Source organism: Schistocerca cancellata, chromosome 10 (assembly GCF_023864275.1).
Source record: "Schistocerca cancellata isolate TAMUIC-IGC-003103 chromosome 10, iqSchCanc2.1, whole genome shotgun sequence".
Lineage (NCBI taxonomy): Eukaryota > Metazoa > Arthropoda > Insecta > Orthoptera > Acrididae > Schistocerca > Schistocerca cancellata.
The window spans coordinates 213,791,202-213,805,119 of record NC_064635.1 but is presented as its reverse complement, the minus strand read 5'-3'; positions in this window follow the sequence as shown (position 1 = coordinate 213,805,119).

Here is a 13,918-nt window from a genome sequence, read left to right as displayed (position 1 = left end):
CTTTTTACAGATTATTTATTGGAATATGGGCTACAACTTAACACAGGGATTTTACAAAATTTTAGTTCAGTTATTAAAGATGATTTTTTTTCAATTGTAATGAAAATTCACAACATTTTTTTGCAATTTTTTATTTATATATTCAAAAATATACAGTTTTTTGGAAAACGGCTGTGTTAAATTATGCAGAAGGTACTGTGTAACATTTACTGAAAGTTTGAAACAAATATGTTTGGAAGATCCTTAAAAAACATGTAATTAGTATGAGAAAATAAAAGTTTTGGGAATCGAGCGACAAAGATTGGATTAACTTTGCAGTGCATTCCAGGTCCATAGGATGGATTATCTTCATCCTCTGCAAACTCCTCCTCCAGCTTGCTCTTGTTCCTCCTCCTGTTTACTCTTGCTTGTATTTCTAGACTCTTTACAGCCCTGTCTGCAGCCCGAAGGCGTTCCTTGTCTAAAGCAAGCATCGCTCGTACCATGTTAGAACCTATCTTCATTCCCATATTTCTAAATACCTTGCACCTTACAATGTTGCCATCATTGAAAGTCGCAACAGCAACTTTACTTTTACTCATTATTATACTTCAACAAAACAGAGACTCAAGAAACAGAATTAATTACGAATATTTTCGAGATAACGACAGAGTAAATAAACATGAAACAATCGACAATCAGACCAGCGATATATATTGAACCATCACAGGTTAGCCACAACACATACGTTATCTCACATCACTAAAATGTACCTGCTGAACACGGACGTTAATAATAACACCATTTGACAGCAGTTTAACAGCGCCACAGTGGGTCACGCCCATGTAGAACACATTAAAAAAAAAATTAAAAATAGTTGTAGTCTTCGGAATTGAATAAATTATATATCTATTAAAAGGTAATAGTCTGCAGATTCAGAAAACTCAAAAAAGTAAAAATTGAACTTTTCATGATTTTGAGCCTTTCCGGAGCCCCTTAATCATTTTCTCCAGACTCTTAGCAGACATGGGACCAGTACACTTATCAATTGCACAACTACTGGCACACAGTCACTACTGCCCATGTCCGCCCCCGGTAGCTGAGTGGTCAGCGCGACAGACTGTCAATCCTAAGGGCCCCGGTCCGATTCCCGGCTCAGGGACTGGGTGTTGTGTTGTCCTAATCATCATCGTTTCATCCCCATCGACACGCAGTTCGCCGAAGGGGCGTCAACTCGAAAGACCTGCACCCGGCGAACGGTCCACCCGACGGGAGGCCCCAGCCACACATTTCATTTAAAGTACTGTTCATCGGCGAGAGGCGAGCCTACATTCAGACAGTCGTGCTGAGTCTCTCACAAGGGGAGGATCAGACCTGTCAATCACGGATTTTGAAGAGTCACGGGTATGTTATACTTTGCGACTTTGTGCGACGTCCTCCGGTTTCCGATAAAACCGATGTTGGCGTTTTACGCGTATCTCCTGTACCTCTAACGTTACTCACACGTCATCGAGAAAGTGTGGCGCAGCTGCTAACGTCGACTGCTACGACGCCGGCTGTGCGGTTTCCAGCCCTTCGTATCTACATTTTCCTTTTTTTTCCAGTTTCACATTACAGAATATCATTAAATGGTGTATGCAGCTGCGGAGGATGTCAGGTACAGATGAAAGGACTCGTTCCTAATCTTGCGCTCGATTACGTACTTCGTAGCGACCAGCCGGCTGCCAGTACTAATCGTCGTACAACAGATGCGGAACAAGGAGAGAAAACCGCTTCTGTGCAGAAAGAACATATGAACTAGATTAGTTAGTCTTTCACAGCACAGTATACCACAACTGCGTCAAAAATATATTCTAGTAAATTTAATTATGTTCTGAGCGCGTGGCGTTGATCTGTTATTCTGCGCAATCGATTAATCTGACATGTACCCTTTACCCTGAGGCTCCTGCAAGAGGCAATTTCCATCCCCACACTACTACAGAAGTCAGACAGACGCTCCTAACGTTGTACAGAGAAATGCCTGAAAAACTTTCAGCAATAAATATCTTCTGGAGTCGTCCGCTGTAAGGAAATGACACAAAAAATCACAATATTTCTTACGTAACTAGTGGGATACTTGGGTACTGGAGTAGTGCTAGTTAGTGTAACAAAAACATGAAACTAACGAAAGTTATTATTTATTTTGCAAAAATTCTGAAAAATCACAATGACACTTTTAGTTATGAATTGAACAAGTTATATCCTGTTTTTTTTTCGGACTGTGAAGTTACCTTTCAAGGATAGGATTCGCTAAAATTTCTATACAAAGTTTAAGATGGCTGTTGCCTTGGCAGAATGGCTGAGAGGCGCGCCTACTCAACTTGAATAATTATCCTTTAGAATGTTGCTAGGTACGGTTGAGGCTGTCACGTCTGAAATGCAGTGAAGTGTACTGTTGTGGAGGAAATATGGGGCTCGCAATATCTGTAGTGCACAATACCGTAAGCTGCGATGACTGCTGCCTGCGCCGCTCGCTGCTGAGAAATAAGATAACTCTCGTTCTATGTGGATTGACCTTCGCCAATCAAATTCTCCCTATGCTTTGATGAAGTCAAGGATTCCTATTCGCCTCTAGTGTAACTATTGGCGTGGTACACCGGTCAGATAACCAGTCCACCGCAATGCCACTCAAAATTCGCTCGCAGGCGTTTAACTATAACTCTGTCCGTTCACACCGCACAATAAGTGTGTCGGCCAACACAGTTAACAACGCTTAATCGCAAGGAGTCAATATAGAGTCGCCCTTTGATTCGCTCTCGACAGAGGTGCTCTCCCAGTGAAGTACTGAGGAGAGACTTGTTCCTCGCTCTTTCCAGTGCACCTACGAGAGCGCACGCTCTCGTTATGTATTCTCGGTCCAAGAGCGACAACGGAACGGCGTGAAGGGGTATATCTTTCGGTCTCTTCCATTATTCCTTTAGCTCAAGGCGTCAGAAATATCGTCTGCCAATCAGCATTGTTCTTCTAAAACGGGAGAATGACGTTTCGTTTAAGGCGACCAATCCGGAAACTTGTAGCATTGGCGTTTGGCGTTTGCTGTCTCCCTGTGAAAATCTCTGAAACTGCGTGCTATGTGTAAAGAATGCGTAGGCTGGGCGCTCCCACAAAATGTAGCGGAATTTGCTTTTAAGCCGAACACGCGGTTGTTCCCCCTTTTCCACTCGGGCCCACGCTGTCCGCTACGGGCGGTCACCGGCCGACATGGGCTGGGTCGTCCTCCGAAGGGCCTGGCATCCCATTGCGCGGCCTCTCTCCCGAACTAAAAGCCTCTGTGACCGTCGTGTCTGGAATGTATGTGCGCACACCAGCCTCGAGTATTTCAACCACGGTGCGTTCACTTGTCGATTGCATATCGTTTACATGAATTCATACAACATTCACTTTGTGTTATCGAGTTTGGGTTCGAATGAAGCGTCTTGATGTGCGGAATATGATTGTGAGGGCGGAACATGTAAGGAATGAAGGTCAGGAGACCGTGACGTCTTACAATGTATGGAAGAACCATTCGAAATATTTGGTCGGATTTTCTAAAAAATAGAGATGACTATTTGACTCATTGGCTCACAAATTAAAATACCCACGAAATCAGGGAGATTCACAAAAGTCTCGTACGAAAAGTTTTTAAAACATATAACTCTTCCAAACATAGGAAAAGAAAATTTTCTTCAGCTTTGATTTACGTTGGAAAGGCTGGCTCATCAGACACTTCACGAAAAAAAAAGAGCCCTGTACCTTTGACCATAAAAGTTATCGGACCGCAAGGTGCTTCACTCTGCACGTGACTCTGATGTTTATTTTTACGGGTATGTTAAATTCTTCAAGAAAAAATTTCAAAATTGGTGAAGATTAATAGAGAAATATCTTCCAGGAAAGATTCTACAACAATACATTCTTTAATTCTACATTAGTTCTGTGCCCCCGTTCCCTCAGGAATGATGAAATAACTGTGGTTCATGTCGACGTTGATTGAGGAAAACAGTGCTTCCCGGAATCGGTCGTGGAAAATCCGCGTGGCTGCAGCGCTGTAGCTTTCACTACACTTGGCTGGTGCTCCACGAATTTGTGTCTCATTTACCACTAAGACAAACACCCTATCAGGGCATACAATGCAAGCGATCCTGTAATATCTTCTGCAGCAGACTAGATACACATATGAAGGAAGTTTGCTGTAACCATTGATTTATTAATCAAATTGCCACGGCAAAAATTGTTTTTCAATATTGAATGATATTCTGTACGACAAAATTGAAAGGTGTGAGTGAAAAGATACACAAACAGGACTGAAAACCGTACCTTCAGCGTGGTAGTCGTGAACGCCCAAAGCTCGCGACGTCGAAACAAGACTAGCGTTACAGGTAAAGGATCTAAGCAAAAACAAATTTCGAAATCGATTTCCTCGGAAGTATGCGCCATCACTAGCGAGGTACTCCGGAGAGGTCACTTTACGACACAACTAAGACTCATCAGAACCTGTGATTTAACTGGTCCGACGGTTCCCCTGTCATACGCAAAGAGAGGAACATACGTGTACCCCGCATCATTTATTTTGCATACTGTGACCCTTACAGCGCTATCTAATGCTGAAATTTTTGTTAATTGTTTTTTTTTTGTTTCCATAATGTTTACCGTTCTTCGATAATATTCCGTGACTTCATTCTTTTGCAGTGTTTTGAAAATGGAATTTGAATTATAATCACCCTGCCCATAAATAATTTATAAGGCGGGACCAGTGGCAGTATGGGAGTGATGGCTGATGCTGCAGTTGTCTACACAGAAGTATCGTCCTCGTTATATCATCGTAAGGGAATGCAGTAAGGCTCGGACGAAACTGCATTTGGTGTAATGAATGACATCGCTTTAACTGGAGATAAAAGGAAGATAGTTCAGGAGTAAATGTCATAGTGACGTCAAGCGGAGTGCCATGCTCGTTGCAGCTGCAGGATCAAATAATGAATAACGTATCGTCTAATGTTGTCATTGAACGGAAAGGAAAACGCGGACACAGCAAGACGCTACTTGGTAGTATATTTGTTTTTTAATGGGTCACATAACCAGGAAAGTTGTAGAACAAGTGAGGAATACTGAAATTAAGGTCAAGTCTACATTTAACATATCTAAGAATAATAGAGTTACGAATTGCGTTAACAAAAAGTGGGAGGTACCAAATGATAGGAAGATTGCCTGGAAAATGAAGCACCAACACATCTTTATCTGTTCAGCTTGCAGCATGCAACATAAGGAAACAAAATAAAAATTGTAATTAAATCAGGGATTCGGGTTGCGTATCGAAAACATAACAGGAGCGATCTGCTCAGATTACGGCTTGTACTATTACAACCTGTGAAAACTGACACACCCTCACGACGAGCAAAGAGTGCCCGAGATGGCGGTTAGCTCCTAACTCATCGAGTAGTCCATTCCCAACTGCACAAAAAATCAATTCCTCCTGCCCAGCTTCCAACCTCTCAAAATTTCGATGTGGAAGTGACGTCTTCTAGCTATTATCAATGTGCCAGGCGAGAAACCACGCAAAAAGGACAGCAAACTTCCCAGGTTTTGTGTGCAAGACACACATTTTACCACCGAGAGGTTGGCACAGGGCTGAAACAGTGCTATGTTGATTGGTTGGCGCACGTGCACCGTACACTAGGTGCCACGACACAATCGCAACGGATAAATCAAACTTTCGTAGCGAAACGGAACCGACGCTAGCACGCTAGCTGACCGACACCGTGGCGTGTGGGATTTTGGAGCGCAGAAAGGCAAAAATATGACGCTCGAATCATCCCGAGGGAAAGCGAGGTGGGTGCGGCGTTCAGCGTCCACGGCGTGGCATCCGCGCTCGACGTAGCGAGATTCACAGGCTGCCCCCTCTGTCTAGACCGCACTGGGCCGCACCTCAACTGTGCTACGAGGGTACGAAGCTTCCTCTCCGAGGACACATTTCCAGTGCCGGAAATGTAAGCGCAAAATAGTGGCCGAAAAACGAAGTGCACTGTACAGCGATGTGTGACAGTAACGTCACATAGACAAGGAACCTGGTACTATGCCATTACTAGATTAATGGTGAATATCTGGCGCTCATCGTATAAGTGTTTATGAGTAATGCTAAGGGATAAAAATGTGACTAACTCGTAAAATCAGTAATAGAACTGTAAGTAGGCTGTTTATGTTTTCTTATTGGCAACGTTACGTAGCGCTCTATATGAAAATCACTGGCTGTGCTGTGTGCAGTCTGTGGCTAGTTTGCATTGTTGTCTGCCGTTGTAGTGTTGGGCAGCGGCAGCTGGATGTGAACAGCGCGTAGCGTTGCGCAGTTGGAGGTGAGCCGCCAGCAGTGGTGGAAGTGAGGAGAGAGATGGCGGAGTTTTGTAATTTGTCATTAACTGCTATATATATTATGACTATTAAGGTAAATACATTGTTTGTTCTCTATTAATATCTTTCATTTGCTAACTATCCCTATCAGTAGTTAGTGCCTTCTGTAGTTTGAATCTTTTATTTAGGTGGCAATAGTGGCGCTCGCTGTATTGCAGTAGTTCGAGTAACGAAGATTTTTGTGAGGGAAGTGATTTGTGAAAGGTATAGGTTAATGTTAGTCAGGGCCATTGTTTTGCAGGGATCTTTGATAGTCAGATTGCGTTGCGCTAAAAACATTGTGTGTCAGTTTAAGCACAGTCTTGTATAATTTGTTCTAAGGGGACGTTTCAGAACCTACAAATGACGGACTTACATTTTACACGGCTATACGATTTACTAGTAAAGTAATTTTTTTTTTTTTTTTTTTTTTTTTTTTGATCGCGACTCGAAGTCAGATTTCCCGCATTACTCGAGCGGGTGCCTTAAGCGCCTGGCGTGTCCGAGCACGCCTCCAGAATCGGCCCAAACTTCCATAAGTCCTACTTTCCGCGTCCCGTAGTGGTCGCACACAAACTGTATGATTCTCATATAAGAAGAGACATTATTTTGCTAGGCAGATTGCCTTGCTTTGGCATGAAATGCAGTAGAGCAGTGGCTGTATTTTACAATGCCTGCAGAGTTCGACGGAACTTTCCTTCAGACTTACATTCATGAATGCACAATCATGGGATGTAGACTTTTTGCAGACAGTATCCACATGAACCACCGAATGTATCTGCAAAATTGTATCATTGTAGAACACATAATTCGTGTCTCTCCTAAAAGTCGTCAGGCGCGCCTCCTCTGGTGTTCCGACAGATAATTCCTATTTCGTTTTTGCAATGCGTAGCTGGAGTGAGTCCAAACAAATCCCAGCGTAGACAGAAAGCATCGGTCTGTTTGCCGTTAGAAATAAACTTGTATTTCAAATGAAAACTGTGTGGATCTACAGACCTTTTCAAGTCTCACACATCTATGTCGTATCTGCAGGCTGAACCGACGAATAAAAATTTGTGCTAAACCCACACCTGGAATGCGGGTCTGCCGCTCACCAGGCACACGCCTTAAGCACTACGCCACAGCGGCTCTGCACAACTGGCCGGAGTGGAGTGCCCAAGCACGCCTACCTCCTCGTTCAAATGTCCATTCGAGCTTCAGCCCACTTTGTGTTCAGCACTGTAGAGGCTATCCAGATGTGACGGGACAGCACCTGAGCATCGAACAAAAGTTTCAGCAGGGTCCCTCACTGTCGTTCCATGTTGAGATACTACCTCGCCACAGTTAGAGTGCCCCTGCGATTCTTGGGGCCGCGGTGGTCTAGCGGTTCTAGGCGCTCAGTCAGGAACCGCGCCACTGCTACGGTCGCAGGTTCGAATCCTGCCTAGGGCATGCATGTGTGTGGTGTCCTTAGGTTAGTTAGGTTTAAGTAGTTCTAAGTTCTAGGCGACTGATGACCACAGATGTTAACTCCCATAGTGCTCAGAGCGATTTGAGCCATTTTTAGGGTGGCTACCGTTCGTGCATCTGCCTAATGACCACGTCACCAGGTTTCGAATGGCGGCCTTGATAGAAATTTTCGTTCTTTGCTCCAGGCTACATATACACACCAAAATAATTTTTAAACCGAAGTTTTACGTTCCCTTCTGACAGAGCGGTCTCAAATTAGTATTGTGCGATATTCCTAGATAACACATTAATAGTGAGTAAGAATACGTACCAGAATACCTTACCAACAACAATCAGCACAGCAGCTCACGCCGAACTGCCTTTATTAGCACATGCAACATAATAGCATGCAGACAAGTGTTACCCGTTACTAATGTTGCTTACTGTCAGCTCTGCATGTCGTGCTCTCTGAGTCGTGTAGTTGGCTCACGCCCAAGCAACGTGGCGCACGCAGGCAACTAAGTACAAAGAATGATAAGATTCGTGGTAAAGTGAAACGAACGACAGTGAATTATCAAGGAGTATATTGACACAGAATATAAGAAAACAACTATACAGCCCTGTAGGGCTATTTCGACCTACAATTGCAATATTCACATTTGAAAGTGGAAGCAACATCGTTTTTATAACTCTTAACTGTTATTGAGCTTAAGGTTAGTATTCATACTTCAGGACAGGGTAACATCTAGCGACTGGAAGAAAACACAGTACAGTGATATTACTAGCTTCTAATTAGTTACGTGTAAGCAAGCTATGAGCTCCTGTTTCACTGCGACACGAGGTCCACTCGTAGAAAGATCTTGTCTGAGCAGTGCTGAACTAACCTCAACACACCACGGAACGGACTCTTCGACTTCACAAAACAACATCCGAACAGCGTATGAAATGTGATAATGCAGAATACTCCTCAAGCGAACAACTCCGATTGGTCGAAAGCAAAAACTGACTCCAAAGACTTAAAACTGCCGCAGCGGGCCACACAGCTTGTATCGATTAAACAACTCTGACCGCACTAAACTCGCTTAGAGTTTAGTAAAGATAAATAAATAAATAAAGGACCCTGACCACAATCTATTGGTTATGAACTGTAGATTAAAACTGAAAAAACTGCAAAAAAGTGGGAATTTAAGGAGACGGGACCTGGATAAACTGGCTAAACCAGAGGTTGTACAGAGCTTCAGGGAGAGCAGAAGGGAACAATTGACAGGAATGAGGGAAAGAAATACAGTAGAAGAAGAATGGGTAGCTCTGAGGGATGAAATTACGAAGGCAGAAGAGGATCAAGTAGGTAAAAAGACGAGGGCTAGTAGAAATCATTGGGTAACAGAAGAAAAATTGAATTTAATTGATGAAAGGAGAAAATATAAAAATGCAGTAAATGAAGCAGGCAAAAAGGAATACAAACGTCTCAAAAATGAGATCGACAGGAAGTGCAAAATGGCTAAACAGTGATGGCTAGAGGACAAATGTAAGGATGTAGAGGCTTATCTCACTAGGGGTAAGATAGATACTGCCTACAGGAAAATTAAAGAGACCTTTGGAGAAAAGAGAACCACTTGTATGAACATCAAGAGCTCAGATGGAAACCCAGTTCTAAGCAAAGAAGGGAAAGCAGAAAGGTGGAAGGAGTATATAGAGGGTCTATACAAGGGCGATGTACTTGAGGACAATATTATGGAAATGGAAGAGGAGGTAGATGAAGATAAAACGGGAGATATGATACTGCGTGAAGAGTTTCACAGAGCACTGAAAGACCTAAGTCGAAACAAGGCCCCGGGAGTAGATAACATTCCATTGGAACTACTGACGTCCTTGGGAGAGCCAGTCCTGACAAAACTCTACCATCTGGTGAGCAAGATGTATGAAACAGGTGAAGTACCCTCAGACTTCAAGAAGAATATAATAATTCCAATCCCAAAGAAAGCAGGTGTTGGCAGATGTGAAAATTACCGAACTATCAGTTTAATAAGTCACGGCTGCAAAATACTAACGCGAATTCTTTACAGACGAATGGAAAAACTGGTAGAAGCCGACCTCGGGGAAGATCAGTTTCGATTCCGTAGAAATATTGGAACACGTGAGGCAATACTGACCCTACGACTTATCTTAGAAAATAGATTAAGGAAAGGCAAACCTACGTTTCTAGCATTTGTAGACTTGGAGAAAGCTTTTGACAATGTTGACTGGAATACTCTCTTTCAAATTCTAAAGGTGGCAGGGGTAAAATACAGGAAGCGAAAGGCTATTTACAATTTTTACAGAAACCAGATGGCAGTTATAATAATCTAGGTACATGAAAGAGAAGCAGTTGTTGGGAAGGGAATGAGACAGGGTTGTAGCCTGTCCCCGACGTTATTCAATCTGTATATCAAGCAAGCAGTAAAGGAAACAAAAGAAAAGTTCGGAGTAGGTATTAAAATCCATGGAGAAGAAATAAAAACGTTGAGGGTCGCCGATGACATTGTAATTCTGTCAGAGACAGCAAAGGACTTGGAAGAGCAGTTGAACAGAATGGACATTGTCTTGAAAGGAGGATATAAGATGAACATTAACAAAAGCAAAACGAGGATAATGGAATGTAGTCGAATTAAGTCGGGTGATGCTGAGGGAATTAGGCTAGGAAATGAGACACTTAAAGTAGTAAAGGAGTTTTGCTATTTGGGGAGCAAAATAACTGATGATGGTCGAAGTAGAGAGGATATAAAATGTAGACTGGCAATGGCAAGGAAAGAGTTTCTGAAGAAGAGAAATTTGTTAACATCGTGTCTGAAAGTATTTGTATATAGTGTAGCCATGTATGAAAGTGAAACATGGACGATAAATAGTTTGGACAAGAAGAGAATAGAAGCTTTCGAAATGTGGTGCTACAGAAGAATGCTGAAGATTAGATGGGTAGATCACATAACTAATGAGGAGGTATTGAATAGAATTGGGGAGAAGAGGAGTTTGTGGCACAACTTGACAAGAAGACGGGATCGGTTGGTAGGACATATTCTGAGACATCAAGGGATCACCAATTTGGTACTGGAGGGCAGCGTGGAGGGTAAAAATCATAGAGGGAGACCAAGAGATGAATACACTAAGCAGATTCAGAAGGATGTAGGTTGTAGTAAGTACTGGGAGATGAAGAAGCTTGCACAGGATAGAGTAGCATGGAGAGCTGCATCAAACCAGTCTCAGGACTGAAGACAACAACAACAACAAATATCATCATCTACTAGAAACAAGATACACAGGGAAGAAATGAAAGTGCCGAATAAACGGGCACCAATCAGGAATAATGAGTGCTTATAAAATTTGGTGCGCAGTCAGTTATGTGTTTCCTTTGCTCCCTTTTCTATTTCGTCTGTAGTAGATATAACGTGAAGATTATTTAAGTACAAGTATTGTGTCTATGTGGAAGCTATTAAAGAACCTTAAATTGTTGTTAGAACTCTGTATACTGTGATTTCTCTGTAGAGATACTCTTACCAAGTTGTTTAATAGCCGAATTCCCCCCTCCAAAGAAGACAGATAGCCGCCGTACTGAACTGAAGAAATCCTCCATCTTGCTTACCGCTATCTGACGTAATCTGGGCCTCGTGAACGAAAAGAACCAGCCTCATTTCAGAGGGCCGTAAATATGTTCTGTACTGGGCAGCAAGCGCTGACGCCTTGGAGATCCCACTGGTCGTCCTTGATAACATTTAAACCGGTGTTTTTCCGAAGCAAGCTCTGCTACGTGTTTACACACACTGTGGTCCCTTAAGAAGCAGGATATCTCTGACTTGCTATCCGGTATGACCGGTCCGTGAGATATGTTGTGGTACAGCGAAGACACGTCAGAATGGTGGAATTTGGTGTCTAGGAAGACTTTTCTGTCACCGTCGGCGCGGGTCACCTCCAGGTGTCGGTGAATGTGCAATGTTTCTTTGTAAACGCCACGGCAGTACATTCCATTACAGGCTAACTAGACTTCAATTACAGACTCCCGGCATCGAAGATGTTCATACCGTACCGCCACAGCAGTCTATGCACCTCAAATAACTTTTGACTCGATAAAGATACCACTGTACGTAATCTCTCTTCACCTGTAATCACAGTGGCAAGGGCCTTACGAAACGTGCTTTCGCAACTTAATTAATCACCGAGATGCAGGCACCAACTATGCTTTCTTAAATGGATCAATGGTATTATTTGTGCCACAAAAGCAATTGTCAGTGAGAGAAACTGAGTGAAGTAACTCTTGTTGAACGCAATATTATGGAGTGTATAGAGTAAATACATCGAGATCATATGGGAGACATGTTACTACCACAAGAATGTGACAGAACAGTGAAAGATCCAAATAGAAACAGTACAGGTCACCGTCATCATCATCATTATCATACAAGGCCCTTCGACTTGTTGCGAACCTTTAACTTGATTTTTCCAGGCTTGTTTGTGCGACCATTCTCTGCCGCATGTAGGGGATAGTGCTACACCTTCGAACGCTTTTCATACTATTGCTTCTAGCCAGCCCAGTAAAAGGAGTTTAATATATTTTCTTATCCCATTTTTAAATGATGACATTCATTTTTTATGCGCTGCAGTCCTTTTTCTGAAATTAAAAAAAAATGACACCGGAAAGTTAAGGTTTCTCCATATGTGAAAATATGCTCATGTAACTAGGAACAAATGTTCTATTGAAATCTAAACGCGTTGCAATCGAGGGAATCTTGTCACTACTGAATTTGGTCGTCTATTTGCTACATTATTACTCTGCAACACACCAATAATCAGCAAGTGAAATCAAATCAAGTAGACATATAATCAAAAACTAGTAAAAACTTAAAACATTTTCGAACTGAAGTTATTGGAAACTGACACAGACTTCCATTTTCCACAAAATTCTTGATACCAACATTTGGTTGCAGCAGTTGAGTTGACAAAAGGAATGAAGATGTGTTGAAGGAACTTGAAATGGAACCCATCACGCATTGCACAGGGTGTCCATAAAAGGAGGGCCCAGTTTGAATGATATATTACAACACCCAGTTGAATCACAAGAGGAGGAGCTACGCTTCGAAGAGACCCAGAGACACAGGAAGATACCACTTGGATTAAATCGTATTCAGACAGAGATTTCAAAATGATCTGTTCGATTGTAAGACGTATCAATGTGCAAATATTTCAGTAATGATGAACAGCAGACTAAAGTTAGAGAGAATCGCATGGAAGAATGTGTGGAAGAAAGTGCGATGCTGAAGTACTGAGAAATGATTAAATGCATATGAATTTCGGTAAGGTTGTGAATACTTCGGAAAGGAATACCACAGTAGGCAGTTAAGTTAAAGACGACTGGATATTTCTACAAAGGACAATCACAGAAACTAGACAGGCAAACACAGGTAGAGCGAATAAACCTTGGGTAACAGAAGAAATGCTGTAACTGATCGACAAAAAAAGAAGTACAAAAATGTTCAGGAAAAGACAGGAATACAGTAATGTCAATCAGTTATGAATGAAATAAATACGATGTACAGGGAAGCCAAGGAAAACTGGACGTAGAAAATACGCGAAGAAATCGAAAGAGAAGTGATCGTCGGGAGGGACTGACTCAGCACACAGAAAAGTCAAAACAACCTTCGGTGAAAGTAAAAGCTACGGTGGTAACATTAAGAGTGCAATGGGAATTCCACTGTTAAACACAGAGGAGAAAGCGGATAGGTTAGAAGAGTACAGGAAGTGGATGAAGTTGAGGAATCCTGCTATTTTGGAAGCAAAATAACCCACGACGGGCGAAGCAAGGAGGACATTAAAAGCAGGCAAAGAGGGCGTTGCTGGCCAAGAGAAGTCTGCCGATATTAAAAATATGCCTTAATTAGAGGAATATATTTCTCAGAATGTGCGTTACAAGCCCAACATTGCACGGTAGTGAATTATGGACAGTAGGCAAAACAGGACAGAAGAGAATTGAAAAATTAGAGATGATGTTCTACGAAAGAATGTTGAAAGTCAGGTGAACTGATAAGAAGAGGTTTTCTGCAGAGTCGGGGAACAAGGGAACATATGGGAAACACTGAGACGAGGAAGG